Genomic DNA, 25,777 nt, shown 5'->3' with positions numbered 1-25,777 from the left:
TACTGTAATTGATTTTTAAAACGGCTTTTTCTTAAATTGCTCTGGATTTCCTTTAGGCAGCCCGGCCTGCTGCTGTATGCAAAGCTGCTTTCGGTGAGACCCAGTGTGTCTGAAGTCAACAAAGGCTCTCGGGTGCCTGTTCCCACTGGAAGAACGTTCTTAATTTACATAGGGGAACATGGAGCCAGAAAAAACAGGAAAACACAAACATGAAATCTGCAAGAGCCTTTTGGAAATGTGGCAGAGAGACAAGACTGAAGCATGACAGATGTCATGTGCATTTTGAATCTTTCTGCAAAGGAGCAGCAGCATCCTGGGTGTGTGTGTGTGTGGGGGGGGGGGGCGGGGGCGGGCGCATGCTTCCTCTTGGGGATTGTCTAGTTGCTAATCATAGACACCAAGGTGCTGCTGTAACGTGGGCTCTGGGCAAGTGTGAAGAAGAAAGCTTGTGCCATTGAAGGAAAACATTAGTGCCACAGGGTTCCAAACCAGAAAAGAAAATGCTGAAAGAACATCAAGAGAAGGAAGCCTCACGCAGCCTCCTCTATCCCACTCTGTGGAGGCACAGCTGTGGCACTGTCACAATATTCCCTATTCCCCAAGTGGTTTTTTTTTTTTTTTTTCCAATCTCTTTACCTGATGCCAATGGTCTACAATGGAAGGAACAAGAGGGTTGTTTGTGGGAACAACATCTCAGTCAGAATGTTGAGTCCTCTCTTGGCCTCCTTTTGTAGGATGTGGTATGACTGTTTTGCTTATACACGCAAATATCTCCCACACTTCAGTTCACATGTGTTCTGGAGGCTCATTCTGCAGGCATACTTTCCAGCTATGCTGACTGTGGAAAGACACCAAATCTTGGCCCACAACCTATGATAGCAGATACAACTAATCCACTACCAAAGACCAGGATTCTAGCTGTGGTCACCCGGCCGCAGAGCTATAGTTACAAGGGAGCAACCTTGTTTTCCAGACAAGTTGTCTCATGAATGGTTGGACATTAAACACACCCAAGCAACTTTAAGAAAATGTAAATGCCAAGGCTCTACTTCAGTCCAATTAAATGAAATATCCTAAGGATGGGAAGCATGCATCCAACATCTTTCAGATTTCCCCAGGTGACTATAATGTGTAGCCAGGGTTGAGAGGTTCTAACCCAGAGCTGGAACCATCGATAATTTTTTCTCTCCTTAGGGCAGATTCCCCACCCAGGCAGCTCGATGGTTTCCAGTAGGAGAAGCCACAGCTGCGTTTCAGTTTAATTCAGTTCAGAGACATGGATTTAATTCAATAAAGACTTATTCAACTACTTCTCGACACTTAATTTCTAATTGCATCTCTCATTAGACTGGTAAGGATGCTGTTTCCCAAACAGCAGAGTGAGGAGATTTTAATTCATCTCATGTTTTAAGAGGCCTATTAAAAATTATAGTTGTTTGACAGAGATTGCAAGTTGTTAAAAAAATTCTTTTTCAACGTGGGATCCACATATCATCCGTTCTCTCATCCCCAAATCTCTGAGCAGATATGTAAAGCCACCATCTTTCGATTTATTTAGTTAATCTGTGCCTGCCATTAACTATCAATGATCAGGAACAATGAAGACAAAGGCCTTCTGAATAGTCTGTGGACTAACAGGGGGACATGTTATTTGAGTCAGGAATTAAAGTACTATGAAATGAAAGAGTGGAAGAAATGGGGAGAAAATGTTTCAGATGTGTGCCTGGCCAGACAAGGCAAGCTAACAGAGCTCTGAGGGACAGAAAAGGAGTGTTTCTCCAGAGATGTTTTCAGGAACTCAAAATACGGGTGCAGTTTTCAGAGGGGAGAACTAAAGGCTACACAGCAAGCACAAGAGCCCGGGAAGTTGCCCAGGGCCTAAGTGCTCTATCTGCTAGACCAGAGTTTCTACTTCATTGTTGCCCAGTGGCTGTGTTTCAAAACTGTAACATTGTAGCTGCCCCTGGATTGCCATGATTGAGAGGATACTGGGTCTGGAAGGGGTAAGGTAAACTGTTTGGAAAATGCTGGAGAAACCTTGAAGGAGGAACTAAGCAAAGATGTTCTTGAGTTGGCTTGACCTGAGATGGCATGCGCTAGATTAGAATTTGGATGAGCTATTCAACTTTACCTTTCTTGAGTGGAAAACAAAGATATTTAAGCTTACCTTCTAAGATACCTCTCCTAGGGGTGACTGCATTAGGTATCAGGTTAACATTCATAGCTGACTGGGCTGATGAGGAGGTTCAATGGGTGAAGGCATCTGCCACCAAGCCTGATGACCTGAGTTCAATCCCTGATCCCACACAGTAGAACAAGAGAACTGACTCTTGCAAGTTGTCTTCTGACTTCCACATGTATGTTGTGGCACACGCACACACACACACACACACACACACACACACACACACACACACACACAAATGTAAATCACTACCACTGGCAAATGCAGAAACTTTCAACAAGACATAATTCTCTTAGTTGAGACATAGAGTTTTCGTTAAATTTTTTTGGTATTTATTTGTGATTCACTCTACATTTGTCCTTCTCGGGTCCATTCTGAGAAGTCCACCATATACAGGTGTATAGAAGGAGAGTGTGATTTTGAACACAATATAGGATGAATTTTAGGGAGCAGTAAAACAAATCACAACACAGTTCTAGCAAGTCCTCTGATAGGCTTCTCAAGACTCTTTTATCCACAGGCCCTCTCCATCATGATTTTACTTCCAAATTAACCAAAATTAAAGCTTTCAAAAAACCAACCCAACCCAACCCAACCCAACTCAACCCAACCCAACCCAAAACAAGCCAAAGCAAAACACAACCAGGCTTGGTACATTCATCAATTCTCTCTAATTAATAAATACGGTGAAGAGGATAAAATGGAAGAAGTTGCTGGAGACCCAAAATACCTTATAGCAGATGGAAAGCATTCAAGTGCTGAGTTTAATGTAAGAAATTGTAGGAAAAGAAGTCATGAGTTTGTGAGAGAAAAAGGGGGTAGGGCATATATGGGAGAGATTGGAAGGAGGACAGGGAAAGTTGGAAATGATGTAATTATATCCTCAAAAGATAAAAACTACTTTAAAAAGAGAAATAATACAGAACTATTTAAGAGCAGTGGCAGCAAATAGTGGCACCTATTTTGGAGCCTAGGTCTTATGTAGGGAAATTCAGAATTGTGGCTTAAATTCAGCCTAAGTAGGGGAATTCAGAATTGTGGCCGAGGCTACAAACTTTTAAGATTTGTGGTCATATACAACCTACGAAATAACTGATATCTCTTAAAAACCTGTTTCTCAATATTCTTCAGCATAGTCTCACCTCTGCTTTAATCTATTGTTTTGATTTTTCTTCATTTGTATTTCTTCCCCCATGTCTTCCTGAGGACATTTGTGGCACAGTCCCAATCTTGGCTCACTGAGAGTTCATCTGCTTCTGATGGCTGCTCTTTCTCCACCTAAAGTCACAATCTGTTCTTGGAGGACATTCTCGTTTGTACAATGACTGACTGTGATGTGGAAAGGGACAATTGTAAAATCCGTTGGAGGAATGAGCAGCTGGCATGGAAAGAGTTCACTAAGGCAAGATCCTATTTCTATACATGTGTCCTTAATAATAACAACGAATGGGTAGGGGGTAAAATATGTGGGAAGGGGGCAGAGTTGTTTCGGAATAGCTAGTCTGAGGGAGTACATATGATGTCAGCAATTAATTCAGGCCCTACATTCTGTTTTCCTATAAAAATCCTATTTTAGTTGTGGTATCTTTGACGCATCTGCTGGCATAAGCAGGATATATGCCACAAATAAAAATTCAAAAATATCTCTTTCTTGTAGAACTTGGAAGCAGAAATTCTGAAATGGGAAGAAACCTACTGAGCATTCAAAAGGATTCCAGGCCCTTTCTCATACAGACAGCACCACGGTGCTACATTCAGGCACATCTGAGGTGCAAGCCCCTGGGGTGTTGGGTAATGAAAAGGAAGATAGTGGTAGCTGGAGTCCAAGCAGGCTCCACCACTGAAAACCCTGAATTGATGTACCTGGAAGAGATATTGATGCCAAAAAGAAAAGAGAAGTGTGTTTGCTCCTCCAAAACAGAAACTCAGAGCCTTTGTTTTCTGCTAAAGAAGGCTGGAAGCTTGCTGGGTGCTGGGTAAATTATTTTAATATCTTTTCCTGGAAGTGGCATGAATAGGCTGTACTGCCACCAGTGTGGTGACTGTTTCACACCATCATACCATCAACTGATGGGCTGGCAAGCTATGTTTGTACAAGTGTACTCTGTGATAGATGGTCCCACAAAACGAAACTCCTGGCATGAGGGAAGCCTTAGCTTAGTCTGTAGAACACTTGATTAATGGGCACAGAGCCCTGAATTCAGCTTCCCACTGTTGCATAAACTTGATGTGGTGGCATATACTTATAATCTCAGCACAGGGCACATGGACACAGGAGGACCTAATGTTTAAATTCATCCTCATCTATGAATATAGTTTCAGGCTATCATGGAATACAGGAGATTTTTCTCTCAATAAACTAGCAAGCAAGCAATCTAATCAACTAACTAATCAACTAACTAACCAACCAACCAACCAAACAACCAACCAACCAACCAACCAACCAACCAACCAACCTCCAAAGTCTCCTAATGATTCCTTTCTCAGAACATATTCTTGTTAAGTGATGCAGGACTATAACTGAAACCCAGGTGGTCTCTTTTCAGAACAACTTTAGATCTAGATGGACAGATTACATTGACTGAGGTGGACTTTAGTGTTGACTTCCTTGTCCCACTACATCCTATTACAGTCAAGGACAGAATTCTGAGCTTTCAAGTGCTGCATCCATTGATTTATCGCCCAGCATTGTCTTCACACATGATTCCAAGAACATCCTAAAACTTAGGGGGTGAGCCCAGAGGCAGATAGATGCAAAGAGGAAGTGTGCTATCTATCTGATGACTGTGGAAAACCTGACGAGGCACATAAATTGCTGGGAAGGGCAAGGGGCCCAGAATCTCAAAGCTAATCCAAAGAGTATTGTGACCAGACTTTCCCATCAACTTCAACAGTTGGGAAATATAAAATAGGGACTTTTTCCAAACATAGGGTGGAAAACTTCCTCAAGGGCAGCACTGGGGAGCCCTTCTAAGTCATAGTAGAGGGAAGGAGGGAGGGACCCAAATGCCCAGGAAATGAGTTCGCCAGAAAATAGAGATGTGGGTCTCAGGCCATCCAGGAGCCGTGGAAGGCAAGGGCTGTGGTGGTAATGGTGGTTCTATAAGGATATAGCTGAGAAAACAAAGAAATCCATGAGTCTCAGAAACAAGGCGGAGAAAATTTTCTCAAAAATACAAAGAATGACAGAATCTCTGAACACAATAAGAGAGAGAGAGAAAAAAAAAGCCAGGTCTAGAATGTTTATGAAGATTTGATTCACTATTCACATCTACACAATATCAGAGAGACCAGTTCTCAACCATTTGTACTATTGTCCTTAATATGAGGTTGTGGTAATGGTAACATATGTCATCATGGAACACAGATCAGAACCAGGTGCAGAAGGTGACTAGCAGCCTGCACAGACCACAGACCAAGACTGTAGAGAGAAAGTTAAGATCTTGGATAAGGACTCCTCCATATTTCATGCTGAGAAATATCTTTGTGTTCTGCTGAGAACTAACTTCAAGATAACAAATGTTAATTATATTTTCATCTAATGTTCATATTGTTGAGCACACAATTACTTGACTAACAAATATTTTCATAATCAGGTTCATTTTCCCTCCTCGCTGAACACTTAGGGTCATCTACACAAAAACCCTGTTTTCTAAGCACAATACAAGGGCTTGTTGGAAGAATGTCTGAAACCATGGGGCTGTGACCAGTGTCTATGGTGTGGGCATCGCTGTTCCATGAGGATGGCCTGAGAGAGCTATCTTCTGGTGAGAGTGTGCTTGAACATGACCAAGACACTCTGGGGGAAAAATCTTGCAATTGCACCTCTCCACCACTAGATGATATGCATGTATAAGCAAGGCAAAGAGCCTGCCATGTTCTCTTTCCTCCTCAGTGGCCAGTGATGAATGGACAAGGTTAGGTACTTAAGAGTTTAATTAATGATGCTATTAGGCAGCATAAGCAATAGGTGAACCTGACCTGCCAGTGCTGATTGTGATAAAAACTATAATAAATCTATTGAACTCTTGTTGTTTGAGCCAGAGGTCTTTTCACTACTGCAGGTGGCTGGATCCAACTCACTGTCTGGTTTTATAAATAAAGTTTTATTGGTTACCTTCCTTCATCTGTGGTTGACTTCGCTCAACTGTAATGGAGGTGAAGCAGCTGAGACAGAAATGATCTGTATAGCTGTGCCTAAGATATTTTTTTTATCTGATTCTTAATGGAAAAGGTCTAAGCATATAAGGTTTGTGAACTCATTTAATTATTCTACTTCTATGGTTCTGGGCATGTGTTATTTTTATAGATAAGGAAATTGCTAAAAAGCATTCAATGAATCTCGAGATATATTAATTGAGAAGTTACAGCATGTGCAACCAATTCAAAAGCAATTGATGTGGGTGGGACTTGATACTACAGGATTCTGAGAATGGTTCCTGCTTCCAAGTAGGCTCTTGGGGCACTAGAAAGACAATGTTAAAACTCTTGCCATGCTAGGCCAGTTTTCTGTGTGACACAAAAGTAGATGCAGGTGAGATTGAGTAGCTACTTCGTAACACTTTCTCCCAAAGCAACATTTTCTCAGATATTAAGAAAGCAACTCCAAGATGTCAGCTGGCACAGCTGAGAAACAGGGGTTAAATTGTAATGGAAGCCTGTGTGGTCAGAGGGAGGAGTCATAGACATGGCAGGCAAAGGCAGGTTCTCTTCTTGTCTTGTTTTACTCTAATGCAAGATGCTCTTCCATGTTTCAACATCGAATCTGGGTCTGCTGTGAGGAGCTGAGGCATGAACCTGGGGGCCTCATAGTTTTTTGGTCTTCTGGTTGCCTCAGGGATTTCTTGCCCAATAGTTTATAATGAGCTGTGTTGTTTTTAGGAATATTCAAACTGCTCATTCCACACTAGGAATGGTTGGTCTTTATTATTGCTGCAATTATTTAACACTATTTTTTATTACTTCCATTTTGTGGAAGGGCTTGAGGAAATAGTTGCTTTTGAGTCATAGGTTGTGAGTAGGGGGATCCTCAGGAAAGAGGTAATTTTCAAACAATTTATTCCGTTATTCCTGCTTCCAGACCTGTGCCTTCTGCAGGGTTTCTACATGGATTCCCTGAGGTCCCACCCTCTCTTTAGCTTGAGAAACCCCTTTCCTAAATCCATCTACATTTGATATCTCACTCTCAGGACACCCCCAACACATAGCATAGGGGAGGCTGCTCTTTCCATTGTACTTGTTGATTTAGTAAGAGGAGGAGGTGTGAACTTTGATGCCTTCTTCCGGTGAAGTGGAGATGTGAGATGGGATTACAAGAGAGGGCAGGAAAGAGAAACACCGAGGCTCGAGGCTCGCTGTAGGGAACAGGGAGGAAAAGTGAGGGCTTCCATTACAGGGCTGTCCTGCTTTGAATGAGACTGTCCTCCCCCCAACACCATAGGCTATTTGAACGCTTGGTTGTCAGTTAGAACTGTCAAGGATTAGGAGGTGTGGCCTTGTTGGAGGTGACATCACTGGTAGGGGGTGGGCTTGCAGTTTCAGAAGCTCTCACCATTTCCAGTAAGCCCTCTCTGCCTCCTTGTGGATAAGGATGTCTTAGTGACATGCCTGCTGCCATGCTCCCACCATAATGGTCATGAGTGAATGCTGGAGTTCTGATCCACAGACTCAATGCTTTCTTTCACAAATTCCTTTGGCCACAATGTCTGGTCATGACAAAATAAAAGCAAATAAAACGGGGATATTTGTTTTTCAGTCTGAACTAAAGGGGCCATCCCACCTAGGGTTACGTGAGAAACTGAATTTCTTCAATAGCGTGACTCAGAAATCTTTTTGCAGTGCTGGCAAAATAATGATAACCCTAGTCTCTTTATACCAGTGGCTTATTAACCTTAGCCTTGCCTTGCTACAGAATGGATCTCCCAATGACAAGACAACTAAATATGTGTAAGGCGGTGGTATTTTTGGAAAATAATCTGAGGACTCCATGTGTGGGAAGAACTAGAGTAGAAGAATGGAAGTTAGGGGCAATTAGAGGATGACTGCAAAGACACGCATGGTTTCCCCTTTATTAAACCCTACTCGTGAATGAAATGATCCCATTTTAAATCTCCCTGCTCTCAAGACTGGAATTGCAAATGGTTAACCATGAATCAGCACAAGGTGATGTTAATCAGAAATAGGAGTTATTTCCTAAATGGCTCATTTGTATAAGGTCTGACTACATGTGTTCAATGGGGGATATTTCACATATACAGCAGAATAAAAAAAAAAAAAAAAAAACAGGAACGTAGATTTTGCATCTGCCTCAGTCGCAGTCTCTTTCTAGTTGGCACAATAGTTTGTGGATTCACTGTTACTTTTTGATTCTTACTGTCTTCAGACCCCAAATTGAGACATCTTCCCTTCTTCCTCCCTTTCCTCCTCCTTCTATTATGTAACATCCACGTAAGGTTTAACTAGTCATCCAAACAGGCTTGCTTGCTTGCTTTCTTAAGTTCTTTTTATTCTACCCTTGGTACTTGAGGGGTGTTTGGCCAGAAAGGCTTACTTTTTTAAAACCTCTCCATTACTGGGTGGAGGAATGAGGGCTGAAGTCCATCCAGGGTTACGTCAAGGGGTGTCACATTTGGCCTGCTCCTCTTGCTTCCTGTTGACTACAAGGGGAAGGCCGCAGTTGGCATAGGACACTGAAAAACATGAAGCTCTGAGACCAGACTGAATTGCTAATCACTACATGTCCTGTTCACTCTAACCAGTTTCCAAGTGATTAAACACACTGGCCGGGTCTATGACTCAGCTTCCGAGGTGGGCGGGGGGTGGGGGTGGGGCGCCCCAATCCTCACTGATTGCGCACCATGAGCTCAGCCCCTTCGGTTTGATCCAGCACCATCTCTACAGGTTATCTCCCTCTTGGATCCTGTCCCTCTCTGGACAGACAGGCAGACAGAGATGATGAAGTGTATGATCTACTGGGGGAGGGCCACCTTACCAGGAGTGTTTGAGGGAAAGGGTTGCAAAAATGTCATCTTTCAACAGTTGCTGTCACTACTTGGAAGCGGTCTTAAGTAGCTGGGTGTGGCGGGGTGAAGCCTTCTGAAGTTTGAAAGGAGAAAATGTATTAGTAGGAAACACTAACTCTTTGCTTTTCTGGCTCCACTCTCAGTAGATACAGTATCCCATGTGTTTTTCAGTAACTACTGAAGGTTCTGGAAGGAGATGTCACTATTTTAGGGCAGTATAATTGCCCAGTTTTCGAGGCGATTAAACGAATTTTGCAGCCTTTCCTATGCTCAGTGTCCAGTCGCCATTAAATAGGCAGCATGCAGTCACTGGTGGAAAGAAGGGTGGGAGTCTAGAAGCCACAGGGGAGTGAGCTTCCAGGAACTCCCAGTCTCATATGCAAATTAGATTAAACCACACTGCAGCCAGGGCTGGGGGGCGGCGGCGGGGAGGGAGAGCAAATAATTCCCTCCCTGACTTTTTCCTCTTAGCTTTGTCTCCTGTGGGAATAAAGAAGCTGATTCCAATTTATTTCAGCTACTGCCTGGCTTTAGGAAGTACTGCGCCTGTCAGTCCACCTTGCTTAAGTAAAGTCCTTACCCTGTAACGCCTTGAATTCTTAAAATAAGACATGTTTAGTCTCCGAAGCAACTATTGCAAGCAACTCCTGTCTTTTCTCTCCAAAAGAAGCTGAGTCTTTTGAATGGCTGGTGCCACCACATCCTCCAGGCGGTTTTCATACTTGGCATGGAACTTTTAGTCATCTCGCATATTCCCTTTGTTTTGATTAGTCAACGAGTGATAAGTTGACAACATTCAAATGGGAACACTTGAGGAGAGGGGTGGTGGGGAGGAGGAAATCGTGCAGCCAGCACCCCCCCTTAATTAAAAAGAAATACACTTTTTTTTTTCCTTTTAAAAGCTTGATTATTTCTGCCCTGAGAGGAGCAAAGGTGAACTTGAAAAATCACACCCCAAACCACGTCTTGGAATCTCTGAATCCGCTGTCGAAATCTCCGGAAAGATCGGAAAGATCGTGTGAGCTGTGCATAGCTGAGAGTAAATACGCAGATTTCTCCTCCCTCAGGACACAAGCACGGCTGTTCCGTCCACGGAGCTGGGCAGCTGGGCAGCTGGGCAGCTGGGTGGTGGGCCTGGCAGATAAAGCATGCTTGTTCTATTTACGGAGGAAGCATGGATTTGTGAGCTCTCTACATGCATGGGTTTCTTTTCGGATCTCTTCTTATCCTTAAAATTCTCTTCCCCTCTGGAACCAAAGCAAAGTCTGAGTTCCCACTCATGTTTTCTTTCTTTTCCCCTTCTCTACCTTTAAATTACAGGACTAAAATCAGGCCTGCAGATGAAGTGATATGCAAAAGCACATCTGACATTCATTATTTCTTCATTATTACTTACTAGTCCTTGTTGTTATTGTTGTTAACATGATATTTGCTGAGGACCTTGTATGTTCTGGACTCTATGCAGAAATGGTTGCATATATCATAGTTTACTGGGGAAACACAATACACAAGTTCTATAGTTTTATTTACGACAAGCATTATAAGATGCCTCTTAATTGCTATTAACCTTCACTCAACGTCTCACAGTAGTCCATGTATGAAGGTTTCGCTAAGGAAATGATGCTTTAGCTGGGACACAAAGGATGAGTGAGATTTAAGGAGGTCTGTAAAGGTGAGAAGATGCTTTTGAGCAGAGTGAGCCAGTAAAGTCAGCCTTTCTGGGGGGAAGATGGAGAAGTGAAGAGGCAGGCTGAGCGGTGCCTGGAGTGCTGGATGGCTCAGGCTGAAGCTTTATTTTGGGGGTCATGTGAAATCCACGTAGTAAGCAATGGAAGAAGGAGCAGGGCAGAGGAGCATGAGGAAGAGAAGTGGAGACTCCTGTTGTGGCCCTGACAACAGATCGTGGAGGTAGGTACTCAGTGATGGAAGAGAAAGCCATGGGTTTCATGGAAAGGAATTTAGCACATCAAAGGCACAGGATATGGGGGGTTGAGGGGTCAAGCGATGTCTAGGATGACCTCAAGGTTTTTGTCTGAGGCATTTGGGTGCATAAGTGATTGTTGGAAAGTGGAGTGAGGAACAGATGATATAGTTACTTTATTGAAGGTTAAAGTGAGTTGGTAGCTTATAAATTAATTCTATAAGTCTGACCATCAATCGCAAACTCTGGGTTAGAGGTAAAATATTTATAACTGAGTTGCATATAATTTACATGGTTGGGATAGTTTGCTTATCTTTAGCATTCTTCCAGAAACATAACTCTCTATGTAGGATAATTCAGACAGTTCTGAGTTGCATCTGAGAGGCAAGTTCATGTCTATCAGGGTTGAACTAAGGAGATGTGTGATTAGAATCTCCTTCGGTGCGCAAGTATTTGTATGCTCCTTGACCTAACAGAGGCCCCACCTTCCTGGAAATTATATATTTTTAATTTGTTCTCATTTTGTTAGACCTCCTTTTTAAAGCATGCACTGTTATTTCACACAGGTCAGAGGGAACAGAATTGCTTGGTTAAATGACTTCATGACATGTCATACAAGGTAAGAATAGAGCCAGAGTTTGAATCCAGGTATCCCTATGTCCACTCAAGCTGGCTCCATCACCTCTGCTAATGTCTTCCACTGCCTGCTGAAGGTAAAGTCTGAGTAGGGGGCAGTGAGGTAGGCAGTTAATAGTGTCACTGAGGAACAGATCGACCTGTCCACTATGTATAGAACTACATCTTTCACCTTGGCTGTCTCATCAAGTATTTATATAACAACAAAACAAAACAACAACAACAGCAAGATTATCGATGTCCAATTTTGAGCATCTGGAGGCAGGTGTGACTCTGCTTTATTCTCTCCCCTTTCCTTGTTCCCTGCATCCATATCCCACACGGCCCCACAAGGCACATGAACTCATAATCTTGTGTTCTTTTAGGAATGAGACAACTCAAGTGTTCACATTTTCTCCTATGTCAAGTGTTCTGTTTTAAGGCATAATATGGTTTAAAATGGAATTGTCTTCGAGAGGCTCATATGTTTGAACACTTGGTCCCCAGCTGGTGGCCCTGTTTTGGAAGGTTATGAAACCTTTTGGATGTTGTATGTAGGTAACTGACATAGGGCAGTAGAGGCAGGCATTCTGGGCTACAGGTTGGTTTCTACTTGGTTTGAGTCCAAGATCTCTGATTTATGGTCTGTGACCAATATGTGAGCAAGTCACTCTGCTAGAACTGTCCTGGACAGAGATGGTAGTGCGGCAGAAACTATCTTTGCATGCTGCCACACTGCCATTCTTGACATGAAACTGTGAGCTAAAAATAAAAATCCTTCTTCAATTATTTTGTAAATGTATTCTTCATAGCAATGAGAAAAGCACCTAATATAGTATATTATAAGAATAAAAAAATAGATGAAAATTCTAATCCCAACAAACTTTCATGGAATTTGTTGTTAGGTTTTTTTTGTTCTTTTATTTTTTTGGGCTCTCCTTGGAAGAACTGATGAGACTGGAGAAGGAACCAAGGGCAGGAGAGGAGCGCCAGGCAACTGGCCATTGCTGGTTAGAGTCTAAACCTATATTATCATATAGGGAATCACCCAGGATAAGCTAATGACAAACTGCTCCCTCCAAGTTGGGTGAAATGGATTGTGTCCAGAGGCCCAGGTGTTATTGGGATCTTTCTGGAAACTCAGAAAGTGAAGGTTTCTTTCCACTTTATTCTGTGCTTTTGTCCTTGGTTTGAATTGCTACTCCTGTCCTGAAGTATGTTGTAATACTAGCATTGGTTTACTGCGTGGCACTGTGCTAAAAAGATTTGTGTATATTATTTCATTGTCAATTTTAGGGCCCTAGAAATACTATTATTCTCCCTTTATGAATAGGGACATAGGATTGTAGATTGCTAAGGCTTAGCAATGGGTATGGTGCTTATGGATAGCTACTCATGGCTATCCTCCAGCACAAAATTATCTTTTCTTCTTCTTCTTCTTCTTCTTCTTCTTCTTCTTCTTCTTCTTCTTCTTCTTCTTCTTCTTCTTCTTCTTCTTCTTCTTCTTCTTCTTCCTCTTCCTCTTCCTCCTCCTCCTCCCCCCTCCTCTTCTTCTCCTCTTCCTTCTCCTCTTCTTCATCCTCTTCCTCCTCCTCCTCCTCCTCTTCCTCCCCCTTCTCCTTCTTTGAAAGAGTTTCTCAGTGTATCCTTCACTATCCTGCAACTCAATCTGCAGACCAGGTTGGCTCTGAACTCAGAGATTCACCTGCCTCTGCATCCTGAGTGCTGAGATTAAAGGTATGCACCATTACCACTCAGCTCAATCACTTATTCCTACTGTGACACTCTACTGCCCATTGGATAAGTGGCTGGATTACTGACAGTGGTGTAATGATGTCTGCCCATTCACATGAGAAGGATGATTAGCCAAAGGATTAGGTGCACATTCGGTGTGGAAAAACAGGAAGCATCCAGGTTTACAAAAATCCTAATGTGTTTGTGCGTTAAAAATGAGCCTTATGTTAAATGTGAATGCTTTAATTCTTCTTGTAACTCATAGGTCTAGGTAGCAAATGCATTCTAGATAGTTTTCTGGAAAAAATGAATGAAGGCCACAGCAATTGAAGATTACACCTTATTTTTCTTTTAATATGTGCACACAGTTATGGGTGTGAATGTATGTGTGTGTGTATGTCTCTGTGTGTGTGTCTGTGTGTTTTCTAATACATGGGTATACAGGTGGAGGTCTGAGGTTGACCTGTATAGTATACCCAATGTCTATTATAGGATCTACATTATTCAAGCTTACATTCAAAATTAAGTGCCTAAAAATTTAAAAATTTGGGGGAGGGAAGGGAAGGGGAAAGAAAGAGAGAGAGAGAGAGAGAGAGAGAGAGAGAGAGAGAGAGAGAGCACACGATAAATTAGGATTTGGAGTACTTCTAAGGGGGTGGGGTCAGATAGTCCTGGGGTTGAATCCTGACTCTACTACATCTCAGCTGTGAGAATGATGGCAACCTATCTCGGCTATTCAAGCTTTAATTATTTTGCCTCTACAATGGAGATAATAAGACCTCATTGGAAGTACTGTTATCAGGCTATAAGTGACTTGCCACTTGACTGCATTGCTCATAGTACTCCCAGCAGTTACTGCTCTCCTTGGCCATTTTCTTTAAGGAGAGGCATTGGTAGATTCTCCATGGCATAAAGTCATGCTCTTTGCTATGTTGGTCACATTCTATATATCTTATGTGAAAGAGAGTGAGATTTCTTTTGGATCTTCCTACCAGCAAAAGAAACCCATTTTCACAAAAGAGCAGCAGTAAGAGGAGCCACTGGAGGCTTATGGGTTCTACAGAGAATGCAGTTCCAAGAAGAAGAAAAGAATTCTGGCGATCAGTGACACCCTTCAGAGGGGGCCCAGATGTAGGCCAGATGCTGGGGATGTGTGGAGACACAGTCTCTACGATTGTTATGCCATGCCTTTCATCCATGTGGGCATGCAGAATATCCACTGATCTCACTGAGATGATTAAGAGTGACTTCAGGGTTCTGGAAACATTGGTGTAGGAGGCTGGGACTCCAAGGGTGGTCTTGACAATCCTCCCAGTGGAGAAGAAGAGTTTCTGTAGATGACAGACTAACTCTTGTGATGGATACCCACTTCACACACTTTGTTGCATGCCACTGCAGAAGGGTACTCAGCTTGAACCCTGAAAACACTCGGTGAAGGCAACTAACTGGCAACTTTGGCATCTGTAGAGATTGTCTACAGAGAGCTTATTCCATCTGTACTGGATTTCAAGGTGACTGGGTCCTTGGTCATCACACCCATCAAGTCTGTGGGTCAGTCTGAACGCACTCATTGAGCTGGAATGTCACCCTTGTGCTTCAGCTACCTGATTGGCATAGCTTATTCTTTTAAGTTTTTCCCATGTATGTATGTATGTATGTATGTATGTATGTATTCATTCATTCACTTTATATCTTGATCTCCCCACCCTTCCTGGTTCCCTGAAGCTTCCTATGTAAACATGGTTCAAATCCAGGAAGTGACCCCTCTACATAGAAGGTGACCTGCTCCCTGTGTTCAGAACCCTCTTTTCTCCATTTACTTTTTCCATATAGCCCACAGGACATTGCTATACCCCCAGGCTGCTGTGCAAATCTCCATGGCTGCTGTGCCATCACCCAGCTGCTTAGAGCCACAGCTAGTGTTGGCAGACCGTCCCTTTCTAGAGGTTTGGGGGTGGGGGTGGGGGCTTCTGCTTCCCTTATGCAACTCTTCTCACCCGCCAGATCTTTGTATTTTCCTCCTCTGTGAAGGCAACAATGCTTCGTTGCATCATCCTGACCTTTCTCCTCAGTTGTGCCTCCTTATCGTCACAGCTGGGAAAGCGACTGCTCTTAGAGACCCAAGAGATTAGGCTGGATTCAGCCAGTATCATCTCCCTGCTTGGGGATTCTTAGTTGAACCACACTTGAAAAGTTACTTTGCAAAGTAAAATGCCACATTCAAAGGTCCAGCATAAAGATGTGGCTATCTCTGGGGTTATCACTCTATCTGTTGTACCTACCAGCCTGCTCTAAGTCCATCATCTCTCCCATGAGGGATCGGACAGGAGCTGTTACTTAAAGACCTCATTCTGTGTGATCTTGTTCTTTCTACTTCCCCTCCCTAATTCTCCTCTCCTTTATTTTCATGTGACCACACTGGGCCCCTAGTTCTTCCCTGAATATACTAACCACGCCCCTGCTGAGCTCAGCTCCTCTGTGCTTGCTTCCCTCTGCCCTGAGAGGGTTTCACTCAGCTGACACCAGGATTACCTCCTTTAGGACAACTCAAGTGCCTTCACCTCAGATGGGTACCTTCCCGAAGAGCTGATACAAACACACCCCTTCCCACCTTTCCTCTCCACCTCAGTCTGTTTATGGTCCAGGTTCTGGGATTAGAGGCACACACTTCTACACGGGGCTGTTCATCTATTACTTTTCTTTTTACCATTGCTTAGAAGCCTGTGTTTTGTTTTCATTCTGAGAGGGAGCTTTATTGATTATGGCCTAAGCTGACAATGTTCCCTTCAGTACTTTAAAGATAGAAACTGCTTTACATAATTTGATGCTTTTATGATTTTTTTCTCTTAGTCACTTGTGATCCCACAATTTTATTAATATTTGTTGGATGGGATTTATTTCCTTTTCTTGGAGGTTTTGCAGCCTTACACAGATATGACTTTATAGTTTTTCTCAAAATTTGAACATCTCCACTCAATACTTCCTCCCCAAGTCATTCTAGAGTCCCCTTTTTAGTGTAACTCCAGTCATACGCACACTGGCCCACCTAGCCTTGCCCTCCCCCCCCCCCCCACTAAGTCTGTTTCTCTCTTTGTCCCCGTTTCTTCTCTCTTCTGTTTGCTGTAGTTTTATCCCCACACTCCTCCTCCTGTCCACTATTTTCACTGTATGTAATATCTTGCTGTTATTAACGATCAGTATGTCTCACCTACAACACTATGGGTTATGTTTGACTTCTGTTTTCACGCTGATAATGTTTACATTATTACTAATTTCTTAAATGTGAACTGAACGTTTGTCATAGCTGGCCAGCATCCTTGCCTGTCATTATATCACGTGTGTCATTTCTGGGTCTCCTAATACCATTTTCCCTTAGTGATCACGTTTTCTTGTTTCTTCGAATGCTTGCAGGCTTGATACAGATATTATGAATTTCATTCTTTTTGATTTTTGAGATTAAAAACCAAACCAAACCAAACCAAACCAAACCAAACCAAACCAAACCAAACCAAACCAAACCAAACCAAACCAAACCAAAACACCCTCATGATGTATGTGACTATAGAAGCCAGACCAGAACCTTATGTCTAGTGGTTTCTTCAGCTGCTGTGCATCTTAGTTTTTGAGCCAGGATCTCTCACTGAAGCTGGGGATCACAGATTTGGCCAGGCTGGGATTACAGGGGCGTATGTCCTCGTCTTACTTTTTACATGGGTGCTAGGGATGCAAATGCATCCTTACACATCATGTGCTCTGTGGACTGAGCAATGCTCCTTTTAAGTGATTTTGGACACGTTTCTCATTTTGGACACTTCTCTCTGTTGATGGGCTTGCGCTTAGAGGTTGTCTCCTGATGCGCGTTCTTCTGAGGATCTGCTCCAGGTTCTGTGTATGTTTGTTGCTGAGGGAGCAGCATCCTACATCTCCCTGGAGATTCTTCTGTGAGCTTTTCTCTCCTGTTTCTCTCTTTGGCATATATATAGTGTCCCCAATTGCATACAATACTCCATCACTAGCAAAGGACTCTGCGGAACCTTCTGGAAGCACAAAGATACTTTTCTGTTCAGTTTTCTTCTGCTCCTGTTGGGTCCTCCTTGGGCTCTGAAAGCAGAGCCTCAGGTCTTTCTTTAATTCATAGGGAGAGCACAGTTTTCTTGGGTACCCTCCTTCCTGCTCTGTGCTCTGGAAACACTTTTGACTTACTAATTTGGGTCACTTATTTATTTCTCATCTCTCCAAATTGATTATTCTACCACTCCAGTTGTCCAATTCCTGACAACTGTTCTTTCATGATATTTTGCCCAGTTTTTTTTTTAATTGTTTGAGATGAGGAATTAAATCTGGTCCCTGTTATATTCCCTTCTGCCTTGGAGCACATCTTCTGAGGGCTGTTTATTGTAAGCCTGCCTTTCCTCACATCTCTGGCTTGGAGCTCTGCCTCCAATGCCACCTCTGGCCCTTCTGGAACCTGCTACTTCTCCATTCACTCTGTTTATTTGGATTTGAATTTTTTTAAAGACCTGGATTCTGACTCTACTCACCTCCTAGATTCTTTAGTTCTGAGTATCTCAGCTGATGGATTCACAGGCTTGTTTAGGGACCTTGACCTTCCTCTGACTCAGCAATGCTTCGTCATTTGTTGTATATGGAAACAAGTTTATTATAGACTTAAAGAAATCTAAAGTATTTATTGCAACCCCATTTGACTTGTTTTTTTCACTACTGGTGAAGCTGAATTTTCCCCACAGCATGTCCTGTTTACAATTCTTCTTTCAGGCACAAACACAATTTACAAATAATATTTTACTGCCTTTTCTCTGCCTCAGTGACTCTATTCAAGGCTTAGTTTCTACTGTCATTTAGATAGAGTTATAGGACAATTGGTCATGCCAGAGTCCTAGGGTGTGCTTTCTCTAGCAAATGCAGATCTTTTAGCTGAAAAACTTTTATCCCTTGAAGTCCTAAAGAGTTCTGTTTTATTCTTTAACTTCAGTTCTAAATAATTAATGATAGGGGAGAGAGAGAGAGAGAGAGAGAGAGAGAGAGAGAGAGAGAGAGAGAGAGAGAGAAGAGATATCTCTTATTGATTTTTTTCCCACATCATTTTACTACTCAGGAACAAGTGTCGGGAGCAATGCCTAATCACCGAACTCAATTTCCTTTAATTAATTTTTGTGCTGAAAGTATATTGGCATCCAAGTCTAAATGAAAGGGAGAGGAAAAATATTCCAAGTAATGAATCCAACAAATGAAACAGAGTGATAAATGAGGGATGTGATATTGGAGCCTCTGGTTAGGGCAGCTAGGTGAACTGGTGACTACTAGGAGCGTGAGTGGCGGTAACGTCACAGCTCAAGGGCAGGCCTAAATCATACATGAAGGTTTATTGAATTTATAGCCACACAGCATTGCTCAGAAGTGTGTGCTACTCACAAACATTATTGCCATCGAAGTGACTGGTTCTCATAGTCTTATTAAAATTGCTTACTTATTTCATTTTCATTCTACGAAGTCTCAGATAGATGAATGATTCTGAGCCTATCTGTGACTATACCATTCTGAGCCCACATGATTTTATCTGAGGACTCTGGTCATCTCTACATCACACAATGTAACTGTCTTTGAATTACATCCTCTTAACAGCTTGTTTACTCCTCTTAACAGCTTTGTGATACACAATGAAACTATCTTCTGATATGACAACTGAGGAAATTCCATCTTTCCAGGTTCTATCCTGGTTTCATATTAATATCAAGACTTAATTAATTAATATCTGCAGTGTTCTCTGACTTTATAAAAAGAGTACAGTTTCCTAATGATGTTTTATTTTTATATATAACTCACTTGCTAATATGTTGTTTTTGGGGAGGGGATCAAGATTTCAACATTTCCTTTCTTGCTTTTCCAATTGGAGTCTTAGATCAAGAAGAATAGACTGAGATCAATGGATTATGTCAATTGTCTGACTGTTAAAGTGAAATAGGTGGCATTTATCTATTGGCCAAGGGGAATTTGTTAGCACATCAACCCTGCACAGGTAGATGCTATCTCCACTTCACTGTCTGGCCCTAACCCAGTGTGGGAAAAGTGCATGCCTCCCTCATATCAGACCCCTTGACGTTAGCAAGAGAGGAAGTAGAAAGGGTCAGAATAAAGTATGTTCAGTTTCTCCCTACAACATGAGAAAAAAGAACAGAAGAGAGCTAAATCCTTGCACATGGTCACGTCTGTAATGGAGACTGTGCTTCTACTAATAATGGTGTACATGCAGATTTTAAGAGTTAGTCTATGATGTACCACAATCAATTCACCTACTTACGTTCTGTTCTTTCTGGAGGAAGCAGTGAGATTGGTGTTTATTATCTTAGTGTCAGAGCTAATTCTCAGTCATATAACCTCTCCAGCCTTAGTGTCCCTTCTTGCGAAGTAGAGATAACACTACCAGACATCTTCCGTCACTGATGAGAGCATTCAGTAAAATAATACATAGATAAGTCTATTGTAGAAAAATCTAGTCATCCTTCAATGTGTTTCTAGTACTCAGTCATTGCTAAATGACAAAAATCTGCTTAGATAAGAATGGGAACAGATCGCTCAGAATAGCTCCCCTATGTGAATGCTTATGTCCTGCTACCATGCAATGACTAAACACATGTTATTTTCATATTCTGTAAACATGCATTCTCTTTATGTGCTCTTGTGTTCCAGACCATTCCCTGTAATAATTATAACAATTGCAAATGATTTATTTTTACCATTAGTATTTGTGTGTGTACATGTATGCACATACATGAATACACATGTCACTAGTGTACTAGTAGAGGTCAGAGAACATCTTGCAAAGGCTGGTTGTATCATTGCATCCCAGGAGTCCTTCCTTGGTCATGAACTCAGATCATTAGCCTTGGCAGCAGGCCCCTTTACTGGCTGGGCCATCTCACCTGTCCCTGACGTGTTACTGATTCTCAGTTCACAGTTTGAGAGGAATGTCCATGCTCCCTCATGTTCTTGGAAGTTTTTAGCTTAGCTTCTATAAAACTGTGTAAGAGTTTGCTGCCTTTACCTTCTTGAAATAGGAAGTTGTAAGAACCATGGATAACTGCACAGGAAGATAGGAATCCAGTTTCTTACCTCTTATCACTAAAGTTCCTATGGAGGTCAAGAGCCTGGCTAGGTTAGAAGACACAGCTCATGCAATCTGGGGGTTGAAATAAAGCAAAGAGATCCTTTCTTTGCCTTGTGTAGCCAATATTCTCCTATGTCTGCTTGGCTATTTTTGTTTGTTGGTTTGTTTTGCTCATTTTGTTTGGATACTAGGTCTCACTCTGCAGTCTAAGTTGGCCTGGAATCACTGTGCAACACAGTCTAGCTTAAAACTCATGGTAGTTCTCCTGCTTGAGCCTGGCAAGCTTTGCATTATAGATGTTGAGCTACCACGTATAGTTCCTGCCTCTGCTTCCACTCACTGTGTGGTCCAGGCTGGCCTCAGACTCAACAATCCTGCTCCCTATGCCCCACGTTACTGACACGCAGTATCACATCCATTACCGCTTAGCACCTTCTCTACCTGACTTTGCATAGATGATGATTATGGCTCCTACAACAAACGTTGGGGGTTGAGGTGGGGTTGGGGACGGGTGGGGGGAGCCCAGGTGTGCCGTGCCCAGCTGTGCCTCTCCCTGGACTCCTTTCTGCCTGTCACTGGGACACTTCTCTTTCTAGACCCATCCCTGGGAACACTGCTTGGGATGGGCAGGAAGCTGCTGCTTCTCTGATGTGCTTGAGGAAATTAAGTACAGTAGTTGCATTCCATTCTGGGTTTGCCTCATTAAGAGGTCTCTATAGATTAATTCCCAAGAGATCGAATCTTGTTACTTTACTGTGGCAAAGTGAAATTAGTGTAAAGTAACAAGGAGCCAGATTAATGTGACCCCAGGAAATAATCCATAAAAAACTTATGAGGCCTTTAGCAGGCTGTAAATTGGTTTTCAGACAGGGCGAGGGAGGAGAAACGCCATGTTAAAAACAATCGGTTTGTAATGAATAGGGATAATATTTTAGCACTTCGAAATAGAAGAAAACACCAGAGTAAATAACTTGGGGCACCCAATGGCAATATTTTCTAACATGTGTAAATAATTGAAATGGTGATTATAATCCTAACTGAATTTTTGTGCTTTATAGCTGCCGGGAAGTATATTGTTCATTAAACATCCCAGAACGCTAAAGCAAAAAGAACAAAGGGGAAGTGGGGAGCAGAGGAAAGAGATGAGAAGAGAAAAAGATCTTGTCTGGAATGATCAGTTGCCCAGCCTGTTCTGTAGGCTGGAGGGTCGGGGTTCTGGATTCGTTGTTGCAAAGTTGCCAGGCTGCGGGGAAACAAACATTCATTCTCAGGTCAGGGGAGCCATAGCAGAAAGCCTCCCAAAGCAAACAAGCAAATCATGAGGCCAACTAATGCTTTTCTAGGAAAAACAAGCTTAAATTTGAGAGGGAGGAGAAGTGGTTCACATGCTGATATACTATTCAAACACATCTTTCTTCCCCACTTCATATTTACTTTGTAGTAAAGGTTTAGAATGGGATCACTTGCCTGTGCATATATGCAGTGCATGAATATTACATGCATATATGTAAGGAAACCATTGCCCAAACTACTTAAACACATACTGACTATGTTTATAACTTGCAAAGAAATAATAAAACAACAAAATACAATGAAGAATATTTTCTTCTCAGAAGTTCTAGAAATGGGGATCTTACAGGTCCTTGGAAGTCAGACTCAATACTCCTTTGTCATGACATTGAGAGACAATGTCTGAGTCAATATGGCTGTGTTAAGCATCCCGGGATCTTCACATTTACTGAATCTCTGCATTCTCCTAGGACTTGGTCTTGAAGCTTAGCTGAGTGATGTTCTTGAGGCTGATCTGCACGAAGATCACATGCTGTCCAGAGCCCTCAAGGATGATAGTAAGAACGGCAAGGCGATCAGGAAACAAGGCCCGTTGAAAGAAAGACGTTGGTAGCCTTGGTGTGAGAGACACGTATGAAGTAATGGAGACTTGAACAAATGTCACTTACACATACAGTGAACTGACTTTGGACCAAAAGAACCTTTCCACTTAGGTTTAACTTGGTGAACCAATGAATTCATTTGGGTTTGCTTATGGAATCATGGGTAAACGGTCATTATTAGGAGTGAACCCTGTACAGACATACCATCAAAAAATGTGACCTCAGAGTGGATGATGGTGTCCCCATGATTCGATCAAAGGAGTTCCCCTCCAGTTAATGTTAACCTCCCAATGTCTATGTATACTCTAGTACTTCCCAAGACTTCTGTGTAGTGGGCCAGAATTACATCCAGCTGGAAGGGGGCACAAGTGTAAGGGAATAGCTAGAAAGCCTGTTAGGAGCCTAAGGATCCTCTCTCCCTCTCCTTTTTATGAGAGAACGGCAGCAGGCCCAGCTTACTGAAGGTCTCTGCGGGGTGATCACAGCTGCTGTGATGAAGACAATAATGGCTGGTATATTGGGACAGAGTTCACAACAGGGAGACAGTCTGAAGACCACAGGATACTGAGACTCAAATTCAGGGGATAAAACACTTAGCCCTCTAGGCTGCTTGGAGCCGGGGTGAACTCTGACTAGGAGCTGTGATGCCATCTGTCAATTGTACATGAAGTATCTGAGAGAGAAGGAGAATCAAGTTTCTTTGTCTAAAGGCAAAGAAAAGTCCAGGCCCATCTCCCCAGCCCTGCCTGCCTGCTTGGGTAATATTTTGAGCTTAAGCAAGAATTTCTATCTTCTCTCTATAATCCCTAGATCGGTGTACTAGCTTAATGCAATTTAACACAATTCCAACCTTCGAAGGAAAATGTCTCTAAAATTATCTGGAACATTAAATAGGTGAAAATAGCTAATACAATTTTGAAAAATGAAAGTAATGAGGGGTTCTTCTCACATAATAGAGAATGCATTCTATTCTATAACATGGACTATATTATGTGAAGTAAAGGGAGAGAGCATGTGGACAGGTAAATGGGAAAATAGATCATTACAGGAAACTTAGGTCCACGTTGTGATATATAGGAAAACTTAATCATGTCAGTGCATACATCACAATGATAAGAAAAGAAGAATAGTTTAATTAGTAGATAAAATTTTGCCATATATTAAAAAATATTGAAGTTCTTAGCACTTACCATGTAGCAAAATTCTTTAAAAAAATGAGTGTGCTAGTATGTAGATTAGATTAAACTACATCCTAAAAGATACAACTTTGTTACAACATCCTTAGGAACTTGGCACTTCACATTTACACATGCATGTGAATTTAAATTTTGGTGATTTAAATGTAAATCAATTTTAACTGATAAAAGATAGTTATGCTGTGTTGCATTATGATTTTGTGTAGATATATATCATATGCATTAACTCATGTACTTTTGTGGTGAGAATACTTACTCTCTACCTTATTTGATCTCAGAGTATAGAATTCATTGTTACTATGTAGTCACCATTTTGTAAATAAAATGGCTGTCTTGAAATGATCTCTTGTCAAGTGAAAAATTTACATTCTTAATTTTAATGACTAATTTGTACAATAAAATGTTGAAGGTCAGTTGATGAAGATACTTTCCTATAAAAAGGTATTAAACACTTCACAATGCATAAAATATTAAAAATGGGGAGACAAATAGGTCACTGGAGGGCATAATGAGAGAACTGAATATGTGTGACATGTGGGGGAGAGTTAGATGCAACAGGTAACCTGGCTCCCAGATTTCCTCAGGTGACCATATTCTAAGACTATATTCTATGTGGAATCCTTTGGAGGTCTAGTCTCAGAAATCATGTAGTGTCACATCTGATGTGTTTGGCCATTAAATCACAAAAACCTGACCAGATATAAAGACAGGAGGCATGGAAGTTTCTCTTTCTGAGAAATAGACAAAACACTCCTATGAGACAGAAGATGTCACTGTCCTAATGAAACAGGTTGCTACAGTAGTGGTTTGGGACACCCTGTGCTCTTTGCTAGGGAGATATCTGCACTCTGCTTCTTGGATTGCTTGCATTGTGTTTTACTCTTGTATCTCTCAGGTGAGGCTGGCTGACATTTGAACTCTCATGTCAAATGATGGCAGTATGATTTTGTGAAGACTTTTGGGGGAAAAGTGTTGAAAATGATTTCCATCAGAGTAAAAGTGTCTGTGGACCTATTCTCAGGCAAACAACATAAGAAGTCAAATGAAAAAGCACAAAGAACATTGGGATTTTGATAGTTTTAGGTAATACAAATTTGAGGAATTGTAAGAGTAATTTTGAACATACCACAGAGCCACATATGCAATCTTCCAGAACTTTCTAGATGTGGAGTAGCCACAAAGATTTTTGAGGTTTCTCCACATTGTGTTGAGGCTTCAAGACCAGCTTCACTCCATGAAACCTAAATCATTGTCCTGTTAAATACGTGGCCTGGGACTTAGGTATTATGAATTCTGTGACTTCAGCCTCAAGAAATCCCTTTTGTTTGATGTACTAGGACTTCACTCCGCCTATCTGACTTTCCCCAGCCAGCTAACTATAGCTTTGCTGTGTTATGGGGCCCCAGTAACATCAAACAATGAACTAGCAAGCAGCCTGGCTTACATAGCCTGCAGAAACTGCCAACTTTGGATTTCCACTCTGTATCACAAGCATCAACTATTTCATGTCATGTCTCCAAGCCAAATTGAAAGAAGACAACTTTGGCAAAAAAAGAGTATGGAAAGTAAGAGCTTTCATCCCCATATAATCAGAGCAAGGGTATCTTATAACAAGCAGCTGCTTCCTTATCAGAAATGAATTTTTACAAACTAGTCCCTACCCCTTGGTGGGATTCTGATGGCTTCACACAAGCATTTCATCATGGCCTATGATACCCATGGGCTAATTAGAATTTGAAAGAAGCCATTCAGCTCAGGGTCAGAAAATGTTCAGTACCAAATAATTCTGCTTAGTCTCTCTATCCTAATGCAAATAAATAATGTTGATATAGAAAATGTAGAAAGGGAATAGACTTTTAGCCATATTTGTCCAATAACAAGGAAATTTAAATAAGGGGACACCAGCCTCTTAGATAATGAAAAGAGTGCATGTAGATATAGGTGAATGTTAAGTACTATGTCTTGAGCTACAGTGCCTACTACTAACAGATTTGTTGAATAGCAATAAGAAAGAAAGAAATTAAGCATTTAGGATGAGTTCAAAAAATGAAGTTAGAAGAAACTTTGTAGTCCAGTAACTGTTATA

At 41.8% G+C, this 25,777-nt stretch overlaps 2 long non-coding RNA genes across 4 annotated transcripts in view; both read left to right on the top strand.

Annotated features, from left to right (window-relative positions):
- The window catches only part of Gm34562, a 51,081-nt gene extending 50,777 nt beyond the window's left edge, over positions 1-304 (top strand). For all 3 annotated transcript variants that reach the window (XR_384085.1, XR_875334.1, XR_001781739.1), the window contains one exon: positions 57-304. This is a non-coding gene — a long non-coding RNA (predicted gene, 34562). The remainder of the gene's footprint in view (positions 1-56) is intronic.
- Positions 305-10,064: 9,760 nt separating this feature from the next.
- Positions 10,065-23,966, top strand: Gm34503. The gene is made up of 3 exons (XR_384084.2): positions 10,065-11,115; positions 11,695-11,747; positions 22,364-23,966. It is a non-coding gene; the product is annotated as a predicted gene, 34503 (long non-coding RNA).
- Positions 23,967-25,777: the final 1,811 nt, after the last annotated feature.

Source organism: Mus musculus, chromosome 15 (assembly GCF_000001635.26).
Source record: "Mus musculus strain C57BL/6J chromosome 15, GRCm38.p6 C57BL/6J".
Classification (NCBI taxonomy): Eukaryota; Metazoa; Chordata; class Mammalia; order Rodentia; family Muridae; genus Mus; species Mus musculus.
Note: the sequence above shows the minus strand (reverse complement) of the source record. Positions and strands in the feature narration are given on the sequence as shown.